This window comes from Haliotis rubra, unplaced genomic scaffold (assembly GCF_003918875.1).
Source record: "Haliotis rubra isolate DU_JTF1 unplaced genomic scaffold, ASM391887v1 Scf370, whole genome shotgun sequence".
Classification (NCBI taxonomy): Eukaryota; Metazoa; Mollusca; class Gastropoda; order Lepetellida; family Haliotidae; genus Haliotis; species Haliotis rubra.
Window position 1 is genome coordinate 927,904 of NW_025767047.1, and position 17,395 is coordinate 945,298.

At 37.6% G+C, this 17,395-nt stretch overlaps 1 protein-coding gene across 1 annotated transcript in view; it reads left to right on the plus strand.

Annotated features, from left to right (window-relative positions):
- The first annotated feature begins 12,449 nt into the window (after positions 1–12,449).
- LOC124285924 (sulfotransferase 1B1-like) overlaps positions 12,450–17,395 on the plus strand; it is a 61,103-nt gene continuing 56,157 nt past the window's right edge. Inside the window, exon 1 of the mRNA XM_046722200.1 lies at positions 12,450–12,629. The gene's annotated coding sequence lies outside the window, so the exon portion shown is untranslated. The remainder of the gene's footprint in view (positions 12,630–17,395) is intronic.

Below are 17,395 nucleotides of genomic sequence, written 5' to 3' on the forward strand. Positions count from 1 at the left end.
CAGCGTGACTAATATAGGCAATGCACAACGTACTGTTAATGTATTTCTACACCACCTTGACCAGCAGCTGGAGCTGAATGTTGAGGCTAGGGTTGCTGTGCTGTGCTTTGCTGTGTAAAATTGTATTCACAGGTGAAGGTCGACTTATGCCTTTGAAAAAAAGCCTTCGTATATACGTCACTGCGATATAAAATCGATTTAAATGATTCCACTAATTATATATACTACTGGAATAAAGTAACTGTGCATTATTTGATGTTATGCCATTTTTTCATGCAAATAGATAATAACATGATTTATGGTGTTTTCCTTAATCACTGTTTAACTGTTGACAGGATAATATCGACATATTTATGATTTGACACTAAGCATCATGACACAGCCTTGAAGTGATATGGTGTCAAAAGTCAGTTCACGAATTCAGTATTGTGTGTGTCAACCATTGACGTTGATGCAGACTTTACAATGACGACGCATAGACACGCTAAGCGATTGAAGAAAGCTTGGGGAATGTTGTTCTATGTCTGAACCAACGCTTGTCCCAATTCAGATATCGTCAAAGGCTGATTCTGGGCTTGATATAATCGTCGGTCCATTTCATCCCATTCGTGCTCGATAAGGGACAGGTCCGGAGAAAAGGCTGACCAGGGGAGTCACGGACAGTTCTGCTGTCTCAGGAAATCTGTCACAACACGAGCGACATATGGACGGACATTATCTCGCTTTAGCGTGAAGTTAGTGTCAGTCCTTGAATGAAAGGCTGAATATGAGGCCCAACGATCTCATCCCCGTTTCCCAGACCTGACAGATTGCCATTGACAATAACAAGTTGTGTCCGACCATGAGATGTGATGCCTCTGTCGACGTTGAACAACGCACGCGTCAGCATGACCGTTCACATCGCCGTCTGTACACCCTTGCCCTGCCATCTGAGCTTTCCAGATGAAATCTCGCCTCGTCAGTGAACAAAACATAATCCCAGACTTGTCTCCTGTACCGTAGATGTCTGCGCTTGGCAAGACGTGCCTGTCGGTGACGTTAGAGCAAAATTGGACGTATTGCAGGCCGTGACGCGTGGACGGCCGGTCCGAGACATATCTCTCGTGTTCCCAATCATAAAGATGATATCGTGTTCCGATGGATAACAAAATGTCTTGCCATTTTGGGTCATCCCAGTCTCAAGCAAACGCTGAATTTCTGTAAGCCGTAGCATGACGTACGCGCAGTTTAGGTTGAAATTAACTTGTTTTCTACAGTAATCAGAGGCTATATAGAGAATAATCAACCGTTCTTCAATTTTCAATATCAGGTGTGTGAACGTCAGGTGTCAAAAAGCATGCAAAAAGTGAGTAAGTTTATTGTGCACGTGACATCAAATTTAACGTTACATGATATTTGTATTTGTATTTTAACTTTTCAAATAACTTTTATTTTATGCAATTTTATGTTATGTACAGTTACTTTTTCCGTTAGTATATTTAGAATTGCTTTGTAGACATGAAACCTATTGATAAGGATACGTCTCCGTTGTTTTGAACAACGTTTGAGGGCACGCTACACCCTTACCCTGCATCAGATGTAGTTCACAAATAGCCTTAGGTTCGGGGCTAGCAGGACGGGATACATTTACCATTGCCTTGTAGAATGTTTCTTTGTGTTTCGTCACAGGTGAAAGTCACTTCTAAGGTGACTGATTTTGTGAGACGTCTGCTGATGTCCTGACCTGTATGGCATTAGTCTTGGTAGGCTAGGACACATTTGTTTGATACGACCTTAGATGTCGTATTCAGGCAATGTTCCAGTTATTTGACAGCGGTCTGTAAATAATCCCCCACCATCACCACCCATCACCCCCACACACACACATTACATTTTATTATTATTTTATTATAGCATATTTATATAGTGCACATATCCACGCAACTAGTGCATGCTCAAGGCGCTGGTATCTTTTTCCCCTCGACCTTAGGATGTCAATCTCAACTCCCTGGGGAGTATACAAGTCTTGCAGCCACTAGGCGCACCGAGTTATTGTGGCTTTCACATCCCAACGAGGTACCCATTCACAGTGGGGTGGACTGGGACACATAGTCACAGTACTTTGTCCAAGTTCACTGCACGTTGCTGTACCCGCAACTAGGTGTTTGCACGTATATGTTGTGACACACGTATTCATGAGGCCACCATCTGGTCATATACCAACGGGTTCGTGGGTTCCTTTAAGTGCACAGGGTTGTGTACTGTTCACTGGTCTATATTAAGGTACAGGAATCACCTTAGCGCTAAGATCGCTTTGTACAACGGCACCCTGGTGGGGAAATGGACATGGAATATTGTGGGAAGAGAAGACAATTAACGAAAATTTTCTGAAGTTTTAAGAAAGGAATAGATATCAGAAGGACCAGCTCAAGAAGAAAACATAATGTACAGTATATGAAACCCTTGAAACTAAGAACCTTTAATCTAAGGGACCGTTCTTACCGTAGATGGGAAGGAAGCAAAATTATATTCGACAAAACCTTCCTTTTGTCGCTAAACTCACATCATACGGCGCCTATGTTTGGTATGCAGAACTGAAGAACGCAGGTAATACACAGGTCATGTTCATGATGATAATGATTGTTAAAGTTCACTTATTGGACTGTTCATTGATTGTTAGAGAGAAGGGAACCGTCGAACAATATAACATGAATCTTAATACAGATATTTCCAGTGCACACCTATTATACAGTGGCGTAGCTACAGCGTAGCACAAAAATCACGTGCTTACACTTTAAGATTGAAAAAAAAGATGTTATGATGCAAACAAAATTGCGTGGTACCGTGGCACCCGAACGCAACTTGCTTCGCGGATCAGCTGTAGACAAACGTGTTTTGTGTACACTATGCAATAGATTATGTCTGGAAACAGGCTGACACTTCAGTCTGAAATCGTTTGTTCTATAGGCGACATCGTTTATCTATTCTTTGAAATTGTTTACAGTATCTTCTGTTATGTGCAGAAATGAGTAAGAAATCTGCAAAGCGTTCATCTACAAGTTATTGTTACTTCGTTAAACAACCCAGATTGACTGAAATTCCCGTTTTACCTGACAATAGTACCCAGTGTCCCCAAACACATTCTGATACAATAGCATTATCTGAGTTATGTACTGATTCCTCGCCGTAAATCAGTCACTCAGAAACCATCTACTGTCTCTGCTGAGCCGGCAGAATTGACAAATATTATGACTGGTTTTGCTGGTATTGATTTTGGGTCTTTTGAATTAAAGGATCTCAAAACTGAGAGCAATCACTCTCTCATTCTTGGAGACTTAGATGCAACTGACGTCAGGAGAGATACTTCGGTGAAGTTCCCATTGAGAAATATCAGGGGCCAAAATTGAAAGTTTAACGCAAGATGTTTAGATGAATATCCTTGGCTAAGGTGTCATATGTCTTCCATGTGTCCTTTACGCCACTGACGCAAACAAGGGTGCTTTTGTATCTGCATATGTAAATGGCAGGGCAAATATTGGTCCATTGATAAAGCGGCACACTAATCTTGAATCTCACAAAAATTGCTGCGAAAATGCAGTAATTACAGAAAGGTTGCTTCTCACGTTCAAAATGATATTTGTATGCAACTGTCAAGAAGCTACAAAGCAACTGTTGCTAAAAACCGTTCACTATCGAAAACACTCATTGGAACACTCCAATGTTGAAAACAAAATATTGCAATTAGGAGGCACATAGAGAAAAGTAACTTCGTTGCTCTCTTGCAATACAGGGCGCAACATGATGTCATCCTGAAAAAAACAACACTTGGACAGTAGGTCTTCTCGTAAGAAATATTTGTCACCACATGCAGATTCAAAACGAGCTCCTTCACTTGTGTGCATCACAAATAAGAAATCACATAACAAATATATGTTGCTCAGAAATGTTTTCTCTTTTCGCTGTTTCGCTTCGGTTCACTCCCAAAACTTTTACATGCCAAAACATCCAAGATAAGATAAGATAAGATAAGATAAGATAAGATAAGATAAGATAAGATAAGATAAGATAAGATAAGATAAGATAAGATAAGATAAGATAAGATAAGATAAACTTTATTGTCCCGCAAGAGATATTTGTCTTGCATTCAAAGAGCCAATACAAGCCTATAACAACAAATAATTTAAATTATATATACACAATGCCAAGCTAATCAGAATATAATGTTGAATTATAACATAATCAAAGATCATGATATAATAATCACTCGTGCCTCATCATAGCTTTCACTATTACAATTTTGGAGGAAGATTTAGAAGTTTTATGCTGTATGGGACAAATGATTTTGAAGTTCTACTAGTTTTGTAATACATGATTTTGAAACGGCGGCCAGAAGGCAGAAGTTCATAACATTCATTTAAAAAGTGTGATGGATCCGATTGAATGGCCAGAGCTTTCTTCTTAACTTTTGACTCATACTGAAAAGGTAGAGGTTCGAAATTGAAGCCGCAAATTTTGCTGGATATGTTTACAATTTTGTCAAGTTTGTTTTTCAGTGTAAGAGGAAGATTGCCATACCAGACATGAAAGCAGAAAGTTAAAATACTAATGTAATGAATGTTTGGTAGAATAATTTTAAGATATAAGTGTCTACATTAAATGATGACAATTTTCGCAGAAAGAAAAGCCTCCGTTGTGCTTTCCTATGTACACGATGTGAATTTGATTTCCATGAAAGTTTATTATCAATGATAGTACCCAGATATTTATACTCTTCTACTGTTTCTACTTCCTGTCCATCAATACAAACAGGTTTCAGTTTGGTTTTGTTTGCTTCGGAAGTCAATTATCATTTCCTTTGTTTTGTTTATGTTCAGGGATAGGAAATTGTCTTTGCACCATGAAGTTAACGCATCAATATTTCTCCTATACTCTAACTCCAATTGACGAATAAACCCAACCAAAGCGGCATCATCAGCAAATTTGAAATTCAAACTGGTGGATAAATGAGATATACACTCATTTGTATAGAGCGTGAAGAGGACAGGGGAGAGGACACAGCCTTGAGGAGCACCGGTACTCACAAGATTAACGCCTGAAAGCGTTGAATTGATCCGAACACGTTGAGGTCGATAAATTAAGAAGGCCTCTACCCACTTGATGATGTTACCATTTACTTCCATGTTGAATAATTTCTTCATCATCAAATGTGGCTGGATTGTGTTGAAAGCAGAGGAGAAGTCCGCAAAGAGGATTCTTACATAAGATTTTGAATTCTCTAGATGAATATAGATCTTATGTAACAGTGAAATGAGTGCATCTTCTACCCCGCGCCCGGCCCTGTAAGCAAATTGTAAAGGATCCATTTGATGTCCAGTATTTTGCTTAATTAAGTTCAAGATAATTCGCTCAAAGGTCTACTCCCATTTGTGAGAACTCCCAATTGTGAAACTCCCAGTTATGAGACAGTGGAGTAGGTAATTAACAAAGAAAACACACCATACTCCCCTGTCTGATAGTTGTCCTCCCATTTGTGAGAACTCCCAGTTGTGAGACACATTAATTAATGGGTCAGTGCACATAGGTGGTGTTTCCACATCCCTACAATGAAAGTGGGATCAGCCCAGTTGTTGAAGAGTACCCACAGGAGTCATTGATGAGTAGATTAATGAAATAGATTATCCAAGATTCTATTTACACAGAAGAAATAGACTATTATGAAGTTTGAAAGTCATTTTGGTTTAAACATATTTTATTATTATTATGAAAATGAATTGGGATTGGTGAGCAAGCATTACACCGCTCCCATGCAACATAAAATACAAAATGAAATTGAGGATGTGGCATCATCGATATTGACTATTGCATAAATATATTTTTAAGTATACATCAAATACAACTATTCTCTAAGTAGTCATAATTAGAGAGTTACTTTGTGTGTGTCTAACAAGCTATTGTAGGAATATAAATCAATCATGAGAAGGTTGTTGAGTTAATTTAAGTATTTTCCTGAGAAAATTTGAAGCGTTGTGTCTTGATGATATAATCGTGGACAGATTCAACTATTTTCTGGTTTACACAAGGAGTAAATTCTTTGTTTCCGTTAAAAATGGTATCCAGGTCATAACGGGTAGTGCCGGATAAAAAGGATTTGGTATAAGAGGCAGTTCGACTGTAAACTTGTATTTCAGGGTTATTTCTTAAACTATATCTTGTAGTTTCGGAGACGGGTGTAAATCTGAGTAGGTACATTAATTTCTCTTTCAATGATCACGAAGTTACCTACACAAATGTATGTTAATCAATTTATCTTTTCAAGTTTCATTAAGACTTCCACAAAATTCAGTTACATAGCAAATCAGTAATTAGCTAGGGTTAACCCATTCTATCAGACGGTCTACTCCCATTTGTGAGAACTCCCAATTGTGAGACTCCCAGTTATGAGACAGTGGAGTAGGTAATTAACAAAGAAAACACACCATACTCCCCTGTCTGATAGAATGGGTTAACCCTAGCTAATTAATCTACTCATCAATGACTCCTGTGGGTACTCTTCAACAACTGGGCTGATCCCACTTTCATTGTAGGGATGTGGAAACACCACCTATGTGCACTGACCCATTAATTAATGTGTCTCACAAATGGGAGGACACCCGCTCAAAGCATTTCATGATTATTGGAGTAAGAGCCACTGGGCGGTAGTCATTAATTATTGAAGGTTTTCACTTTTGGGGAACGGGGATTACGCGAGGTTTTCCATATTGTTGGTATATAATGGGCGTCGATAGACATCTGAAACATCACTCTGTATATCCCGCACAACTGTTCACAACATTGTCGTAGTGCAATGCCAGGTATTCCGTCGGGGCCGATTGATTTCCGAATATTAATCTTCCTAAATGTTAGCATCACATCAAGGTCGGTGATTACTAAATTATCATCTTCTGGTAGGCTTTGAATGAAGGCATTTCTTGTCTGAGAGAAGTTATGTACATCATATCTTGAGTAAAATTGATTGAGATCTCTCGCAAATAAGACATCGTTTTGAGTGTTCAGGACTTTACATTTACTGTCGTTGCCAATCATGCTGTCAAGTTATTACTTTGAAATTCCTTGTCTATTTTCTTTTTGTAATCAAGTTTACTACAGACAGTTGTCATGACTGACTGAGTTGACCTATTGTTGTAATGGTATAGTCCTACAGGGAACTGAGTCTTCAAACAAGGAACAGATTTCACGTTCTGTCAGGTATGTGTGGGTTAATGAGCAAGGCCTCACAATATTAAAAGAATGTTTTTCAGAATGCACAAAGGCAGAAAGTGTATCTGAGAAATTTCTTTCAGAATTGGGGCGGTGGGGTAGCCTAAAGTGTTCGCTCGTCACGCCGAAGGCCCGGTTCGATTCCCCACATGGGTACAATGTGCCCATTTCTGGTGCTCCCCGCCTTAATATTGTTGAAATATTGCTAAAAGCGGCGTAAAGCTATACTCACTCACTCTTTCAGAATTAAGTGAGTATGGCATTGATAAAAAATTCATGAAAGCTCCAATTACTGTTTTTATTTCAAATTACAGTTTTTTTCTTGTTGGAGCTGTAACTGTTTTCTCTTAAGTATTTAAATCAACAATAATTATCAATATAGCTAAGACTTAGACAATTTAAAATAGCATTTAACATACATGTAAATAGTTTGTGTTTTTGAAATGCACCTCTTTGGGAATTGCCAGAATCCTGAATTGGCTAGCAGTAATATTTAACATGGCGCACTGTACAGGTACGGGTGGGTCGTGTCGCATCCATAATGTAAATCTGAAACAACATCGCTTGGCAACTTAAGCAAAACTCAAGTCCGTCTTTGGTTCTTCTTGTTGACCTCACCTGGTTTGCAAGTTTAAAAAGGAAGTGAACTCATACTAGTAACTATAGTAGTGTATGGCTAAAAAGTTTGACATTTGACATGTCATACAATCATTTCTAAATGACCTATATTAGTTCAGTCAAAATGTGACAAAACCCCAAACAATTGGTACAGAAATGATTTGAGTGTTTTCACCATGTTTAGACAGACAGACAGACACACATTTTATTTCAGTAATGTAGGCCATTGGCCCATAATACAACATAGAGCAAATATAAAGAATACATACATGCTGGATATAGGATAACGATTGGAATGCAGGGTCAATTAGTTGTAGTAGTGGGTTTACTTCTTAGTTTTAATACAGTGGAGAGGAATGTAGTTAATAGTTTTAGATAATTTATGTTGTTGCAAGTAATTAAACGCACAAAGGTTTCAATTGTTGGAGGGTGGGTCTTGTGGGTTGTGAAAGACTTATTTCTTATTTCAGAATATTTGTCACAGATAAGTAGGACATGGAGCTCGTCTTCAACATAGTTTAGGCCAACAGAGTGGCAGTAGAGGCAGAGACGTTGATCATAGGGTGTATTTGTGTGACGACCGGTTTCCACTGCTAATCTAAAGTTGTTACGGCGGAACATAGCCATAACTTTCCTTTGATATGGAAGGAGGTCACAGGACAAGTAGTGTTCAACATTAAGTAAAGATTTAAATTGTGAATAATATTTACATTTAGATGAAGAGTCAAGTGAGGAACGCCAATTTGAAGGAAGCAGTCATAAAATCGCTGCTGGAAGATGGATATAATGTTTTAATGCAGCCAATTTCTTGTGAGATCCATACAAACCGCAAAGGATTTGTCTTATGTGTGAAGCCCAGGTAGATTTATTATAATCATCAAGAGATTTGAGCATTTGGTAGGCCTGATAAGGAAGTCTTGTTTAAGTTTAAGTTGTAACTAATGAGTATTAAAAAGTTCTCTCTTGAAATATGATGCGAAGTCCTATTTCTGGGGGTAAAAAGTTTAAAAATTGAAATCTTCAGTAAATAATTTTTAAAATCTCATATTGAGACACAAATTAACCTTTTTATATATATTTTCAAAGGGTACACAATGTACTACTAATAGATGAATTAGAAAAGTCAGATAATATTATCAGAAGTCCTATTTTGGGGTAAAAAGGTAAAATATTGAAATTTTCAGAGAATATTAAAAAAAATTCATATTGAGACACAAATGTACTTTTTATGGATATTTTCCAAGAGAACACAAGGTATTACTAATACATGGGTTATATAAAAGTCAAATGGATGTATGCTAAATCCTATTATGGGGTAAAAAAATGAAAAGTTAAAGTTTTCAGAGAATAATGTTTAAAATCTCATACTGAGACCCAAGTGTACTTTTATATGCATATTTTCAAAGAGCACACATGGAACTACTAATACATGGACTGGAAAAGTCATAACTTGAATAAAACCATAGATAAAAGGCTTTTCAGAGCATATATCTTCTATTTTCAAGGGTAAAATAAACACAACTTCAGGAACATGCAATTTAGTTCCTCTTTTTGCCATATCAAAGTTATGATTAATCTCAAAGGGAACTATCCTCTATAAATATGGAGAAGCTGTTATATCTCTAAAACTAACACATATTCATTCATAAACTTTGAACAGAGACAGAGATCAAGTTATGAACTTGAGCCGTGTGCTATTTTAAGATGTTGAAATGTGTATTTATTGTTTCCTTGGGAATACGTTTGACTTTGTCCATGGTAGTATACTTGAAGCGGCTATATCCAAAGCCAATAGGAGTTTAACTAAGAAACTAAGTGGTGCCTTTGCTCTCCAGGTATTTGTCCATGACACTAGGTTTAGGTTTACTAAAAGAAGAGTGTATTTATTGCTTAAGACTGTAATCAATATTTTTCTGCTGTAACCTCATGGAACCGATTGAAGTACAGAGGACAAATTCTCATAGTAAATCCATTACAGTGTCCCATGTTGAGCATACAGTAAGTTGAGCAAATACAGCTTTGAGTCTGGGATTCATGTTGATCGTAGGCACGAAGGTGACATAACTCAATACTGAGAATGATACAATTTTAGTGATTCATTTTATGTTCTACATGAATTGTTCAAGACATCAAGCAATTTGATTCAGCATCTCCGTAACATACGAACCCATGACATATGAACCAATCCCTTTTAGCGCATCAACACCTCAGCATTCTTGGCAAACAGTCGCCTAATTGGCGAAAACGTCATCGGTATGCGTTAATACATGTTCTCAGATTGATCTACATTATCTGTTGCAAATTGAATGAACTGACCCCGTGTTCACCCATTTCAGGAAGCGTTGCACTTAGCTCCTTCTTCTGTAACTAGAGATTGTAATAATGAACAAGATATTTATTAACATATCGGTTGGCTTGAACTATAGTGATGGTGACCCTGAACACCAAGGGGTTGACAGAGATACCCTTGGTCTCATAGTCTGTATATTTGAATTAATTTTGAGTAGTATGCTTGGTGACAATGCTATTCCAAGCAAAACTTAACAGTAACAGAAGATTTTCTGAGTAAAGGCATTCCAATAATTTGAAGGGTTGTGTTCAGGCTAACTTGAATATTTGAGATCAGGTTGGGTGAGGTGATTTGATTCAGCGGTGCTTGCAATAGTTTTTTTACTTACCGGTACATTGAATTGTACATGATTTCATGACAGTTACCCCCAACGACATGTAATACCTCTGTCAGTGAGAGATCTTTTCGTTTTCCTGAGCAAAATTTAAAGATGGTTGATAAACAAGCATGCACCACCTACTATTTAAGTATTTGAAATACTTAAAGTATTTGTCCATTAGTTATTTCAGTTTCAAAAATACCAATATTATTAAAAAAAATTACTAGCAGTAAAAAAGGACAATACTGGTTGTGCTTTCAAAACCTTTCTAGAGCTTTGATCAAGTAGCCCAGCACCCGTGAAGATCCAGTTTAGAATTGATCTTCAGTAACCCATGCTTGTCGTAAGAGGCGACTAATGGGATCGGGTGGTAAGGCTCGCTGACTTGGTTGACACGTGTCATCGTATACCATTTGCGTAGATCGAAGTTCATGCTGTTGATCACTGGATTGTCTGGTCCAGACTTGATTATTTACAGACCGCCGCCATAGCTAGAAATTGCTGAGTGCGGCGTAAAACTAAACTCACTCACTACAAGGAGCCTAAGTTAATGATTTTTCCAATTTTAAGAAAAAAATGTTTTTCAGTAAAAATATGTGTTATATATCTAATTTATGTGAATCAGTTTCAAGTTTTTCATGACGATTTCAGTCCGTTTTTTAAATGTTGCTGAGATTTCAAATCAGATAAAAAAAATACCGGTTATACTACAAATAGTTGCAAGGGTTCACTCAATTCTGCTCACATGAGGGGGCGGCGGGGATGCCTAATGGTTCAAGCGTTCACTCGTCATGCCGAAGACCCGCGTTCGATTTCCCACATGGGGTACAATGTGTGAAGCCCCCGCCGTTATATCGCTGGAATATTGCTAAAAGCGGCGTAAAAACATACTCACTCACTCTGCTCACATAATAATGTGTAGTTGCCAGTTAAAGTTAACAAATGTATCCTTCTCTCTTCAGTTCTGTTTAATCTTGATACAGAATGTCCCATTTATCACCAAGGTACGTAGTCTTACACGACCGCAGTGCATATAGTTCTGTGGGCTAATTATGGGAGCAGAATCACCTCAGTCCTCCTCATCTCTTTCAATTGCAGCTCTTAGCTGTCTTTTTAACCCATTATCTATTTGGCTAACTATAGCCTCATCTAGTTAGAGTTTTATAAAAGATATAACTTTTATTTTCCATTCTGCTACTTCAAGCTATTGTAATCAAAGGGGAGATAACTCTCATTTATTTGTTTCCAGTGTGCTTGAGTGTCCAAAATCCAAGTTCAAACCTCATGTCATTTGTTTTCAGTATTAATTTCATTATTTACTATTTTGTACAATTCCGTTGCATGTTTTGCAAGATTTTATACCATTTTGTGGTTTTCATAGTTTTGGCCCCCAAAAAGCCACTTATCTATCATCAACATCCAAGGGAGGACTTTTTATATATTGCTTACATATCTATATTAAACGATATAAACACAAAACCATTTCTGTACCAATTTTTTGGAGGTTCAGTGTTTTTCCCCACTAATTTTACTGGACTATATAACTGAGGGCTGTAGGGCCATTGGCCTCACTTTATAGAAATGCTTGAATGAACACTGCAGTGGGTCCAACCTTGCCCACATTATGCCCCTTGGAATGTCAGAACAATGCTAAACGTTTCTGAAACCATACAAATTCACGTGAATGAATTAAACATAAAAAAACCCTATTCGCTAACCATTTCGCACACACATTTTATAAACATTACTGTGAAAGGTTTATGAAAAAGGTTCTAAAACGTTTCTGGAACCATACACATTTACCTGAAAAACTTTTCTGGGACATTTCGTGAAATGTTTTTATCACTTTGCGTTAGCTTGGTAGTTTTTGAGGTGAACCAAGTAGACTTGGGCGTGGCGAGAGAGGTCACGTGATGTGACCTAATTTTAGCTTTCGCAGGGGAGCGTGTGTTGCGAAGAAACACTGATTGATTTGCCCTGATAACAATATTTGTGGACATTTTTAATAACCAACCGTGTGTATTAGTACATGGACTTATACTTTGTAACAGACATCAGATAAAATAACAACGGAAGAAAAGGGAAACAAGCCAAGTCAGACATCAGGTAAAGCCCGCTCGAACGCCCATGACATATTTAGTGTTTCCATTGGTATTTCTCAGTTTTGACTCAGCAGTTTAAGATATATAGGTATATTTTGACTGTTTCACCTTCATTACAAAGATAATAATAACAATTACTGAGGGTCTGGTAACTTTAATGCAACACCTATATTGTACAGTATGTACAATATAGGCATAGGCGGATCCAGAGGGGGTGCGCACCCCCTTTGTCCTGAAAGTTTTTAAAGGTCACATGCAACGTAAAATACAACTTTGCAGATTCTGATACCTTTCGGTATGGACTTACCGAAACAAATCGTCAAAAATGCAAATTCAACTTATAAAGTTGAAAAATAACGCGATGAAAAAAAACCGCGTGAAATCGGAGTTCAAACGTTTCACTAAATTTCCCCCGACTTTTCTGGTGAAAACGGGTTTCAACAGCTGGGCTGCGCTTATAACACGTGCGCAGTGAAGTAGGTTCGCGCAGCTTGGAAGCGGTTGTCCGGTGAATACTCGGTGAAGGCTTTGGTGTGAGCTATTTTTCTAATGTTTTGTTGATATCTCACAGGCGCGAGCTTTTTATATCTTATGACAGTAAATTAACTGTTTATATAATTTCATTTGTCTATTTCACCACACGTTCTTCTTACCGAGTCACTTTCTCAGTTCGATACTTAAAAGCAATGCCATTATTTAGCGTTGACAGAATTTCCAACTGTGATATAGAAATGTCGTTGTCACAGACTAAACTCAATGTCTTGTTTTATTGACACCTGTGTGTCTGCCTGCCTGTCTGCTAATGACAATATTCAATACACAGCTGCTATCAGTGACCACATGCAATTTGAACTTAACACCAATCAGGCTGTACACCATAAACAAAATGCATTGATTTATGGCCCGAGTTCGGTCTCTCTCACATTATGTAATTACACACACAGGCAGGTGTGATACTTGAACACATGACATGTTATGATGTCTGTTGATTGCAAAATGTTATACACAAAAAATGAGCATGTATTTACAAAACCCAACATCTCTATATATACACACACAATGACCTCGTGAGAGGGCATCTGCAAATGAACCAGCCGTTACACTTGAGTGCACACCCACCCGCTCTGACTGGGTTCGTTATCCCAGCTGCTTCGTTTCTTGGGAAGTAAACCGAAGTACATAATATTGCACTTTTGATTTGCGATTGTACGCTTATAATTTTGTTTATATGTTTTTTTCATAACCAGCAATGTATATTATATGTCATGAATAAGTGATAATTGTGTTTTAATTATGTTTGATTTTTTGGTTGCATGTGACCTTTAAATGACCATTGAAACTCTGGTGAAAATGAAGTGTGCACCCTCCCTTTTCTCAATAGTGTGTACCCCCCTTTCTCAAAAAGCTGTATCCGCCCCTGATAGGTGTAGACCATAGGCTCCCACTGCGGGTCAGAAAATCGATAAACTAGGCCCCGGTTTAGTATCCACACACCCTACTATACCCGCAGTGGGGGCCTATGGTGTAGACACCTGCATGCTGTGGCTCACATAGAAATACAGGCTTCTCCCATTCTCGCGGTATTACCAGGAATTAACGTTATTGAGTGTATGTAAGAGCAATCCTGCCGGAAAGGGCGGGAAAAAGTAATGATATGTCAAAGTTGGTATAAACTCCCCAGTATTCGTGACACTGCAAGATTTTGATCACGCACAGACTTGGGCCACTTCCTAGTTACCAGTCGGTGATGTAAACAACCGCTAAGTGTCGCGCATCGGCGATTTCGGCAGAAAACGTGTTAACCGCGAGAATAGGAAACCCGCGAGAATAGGAGACGCACCTATACTGCCCAACTCCTTATAGATTTAGATTAGGTAAATACCAATATACAATAAAAGTAAATAACACCACTTGGGCCAATAAAGCTATTGGGTGTGTTGGGAAATATGATCTCCGTTGACAAGCGTGCCACCATGCAAATATTGCTCGAACGACAGCAGAGGGCGTTGATTCCAAGGGAGGCTACTCTTGTACAGATCAGGGGGCGATGTAACGAAGCGTTTGTAAAATATAAACAATAGTTTACTCAAAAACTATTTTGATGTTCAAAATATAACGTCGACGGTTTCACCTTCATTCGTTTGCAATACAAAGATAATAACAACGATAACTGAGGGCCTGTGAACTTTAAGGAAAGACTTCCGCCCGTATCCCCCTTAAATTTCATTCTTGTCAAATCATATCACCTGAATATATACTCCTCACAAAAGGTTAAAGATCACATATACTCTTGGGGGTACAAATACATAAATCACTAAATGGCATCGTTATAAATGAAACCCCGTCATTAAAACTACTCATTTCGATCTTTAATTAAGTTAAATTGACCTTTTTGACAACAGTGCACAATTCTCACCCGCAAACGAAATTTCAACCAATCAGAGCGGCGCGTCCCTGTGACGTCATATGAGAAATAGATAAGAGGGCCGATGCAGAATTCATGTACATTTCAGGGGATAAATTATCTTGTTTACAGGTTTGTATAAACCTGAAATCGTGACAACCGTTGTGAAAAATGAAAGCTATATGTTTTCACAATCTACTGTCATTTAATTTTGTCCCCTGCTTTACCTAGTTTCCGAGTTTCAACTTGTTTTCACAGACGATTCTGTCAAAATCGCTTGGTGTCGCTAGGCCTTGTTTGTTCGAGCCAGACGCTAGTGATAGTGAAAACAATGATCAGCCTCGCTCATCACGGTTACGGTTAATTTCTTCAACCTAAACAGTGCAACATTAAGAAGGGTGGATGCCCATCAAATGCAATTATTTGAAAGTATCCCTGGTAGTTCTTGTCTGATTGTAATAAAGTATCAAAGTAGTGTGGGCTTTTTCAGGTGTTCTAATGCCTGGATGGTATAATGACTGTTCCAAATTGATCCCATTTCTGTGTTTTTTTAACCTCGGTATTTAATCATGTCATGTAAAAATATGATGTCTATTACGTATGATATTAAAAATTGACATTTGATTTATTTGAATCCGTAAACTAAATAACCCTACTTTACCATTGGTGGAAGAATCTGAAAATTTACTTAGGTAAATAGGTACATACAGTTTTAGCACATAGCAAATGCTTATATGTACATGTATTTCTTATGGAACAATGAAGTTCTGTTGCATTCTCGAAACAGTGTCGGCCAATAAGTTTTCACATGCAATTAAAATTGCATGCAATACAGCAATTAATACTCCCTTGTTGTAACCCGTGTTAGGTGGTATAAACCTACACATGTTACTTGTCATCATTCACTTGATGGTCAGTTAATGAATTTATAACAGGTATAATTCGCGGTAACACCACTTAGATTACCCGACAAAGGTTCCCATTTGGCATTTCTTGTGTCTGGAGTAAATACTCAACATTATAAACATCGATCAAAGGATTAACCGATAACACGCTGATTGATTAATTACTTTTATCTTACACAGCGGATTTGCCAAAAGGTAGTGTTTATGTATGTAAATTTACTAATCTATACTGAATACACTCTGTCGAGTCTGTGTCTGCGTAAAAACGTTCTTCTTTCAAAGGATTAACCGCCAATCCATTGATTGCTTGCTCATTATTGGCTAACGAAATTACTTTTTTTTTTTAAAGAATGGTGGACATTATGCAATTAGTTGCCAGGTGTGCTATCTTGGGTGACCAATGTGACATACCTGAAACGATATATTACTTTTTCGTATATTAGACTGTTAAAAGACACATCAATTGGAACAGCTGTAGATGAATGAAATATCACTCGTTTTTGTGGAAATTGATGGATACATTCCTCGAACAAGGTAATAGCCTGACATTGTTCCTATAACTTTAATCTGTTTAATTTTTAATATTTGCATTTTGTTTTTATTCATTTGTCACAGCATTCAACAGAATCATTGTTTTCAAGTGTAATGAGACAGACAACATACACTAGGGCGTGTGTGTGAATTATGATTCACATTGGCAAACTATAAAATGTCTAGATATTACAGTCCTGTTAAAAATTCACTATAAGTATCAGCAGATCGTCTGCTTTTTATTTAGTTTCAAAATGCATACAAGTATTTTAATAAACTAATTAGGATTATAAGACCAAATATAAAGACGTACATTGACTAGTATCTACATACTGGTGAGTGGACGTTAACCACGTGAATGTAGCAAGAAATTTATCGCGCAGTATTGTCACTTTGACCCCCACCTTGCTTCCGTGGAAGAAATCGTTATGTTATAAGTTGTGTCATGCAAAATCCTTTTGGTCATGATTCAAATACATATTTCACTGCGAGTAGAAAATAGTTTTGATTTTCTAACTTGATGAATACAAACCATAATCTCATTAACTCTAACAGACTTTAGCCCGTAACTTTATGATTTTCAAAAATGGCGGTGCCCTGTCGGGAACATCCGCCAGTCTGAGGATAAATGCTATTTAGGTTTGTTTTCACCGAGTTACAAAATCAAAAATACTTTCTACTGGTGGTAAAATATGTATTTGATTGATGGCCAATAGGATTTTGCATGACATAGCTTATAACATAACAACATAACAATTTCTCTCGTGGAAGTGTGGTGGGTGTCAATATAATACTACTTACAGTATTATTGTTACTTCGACCACAACCTCGCTTCTGAGGAAGAAATCGTTATGTTACAAGTTGTGTCATGGACAATCTTTATGGCCATCAATCATATACAGTGGAAACCTGATAAGTAAAATTCCAAGG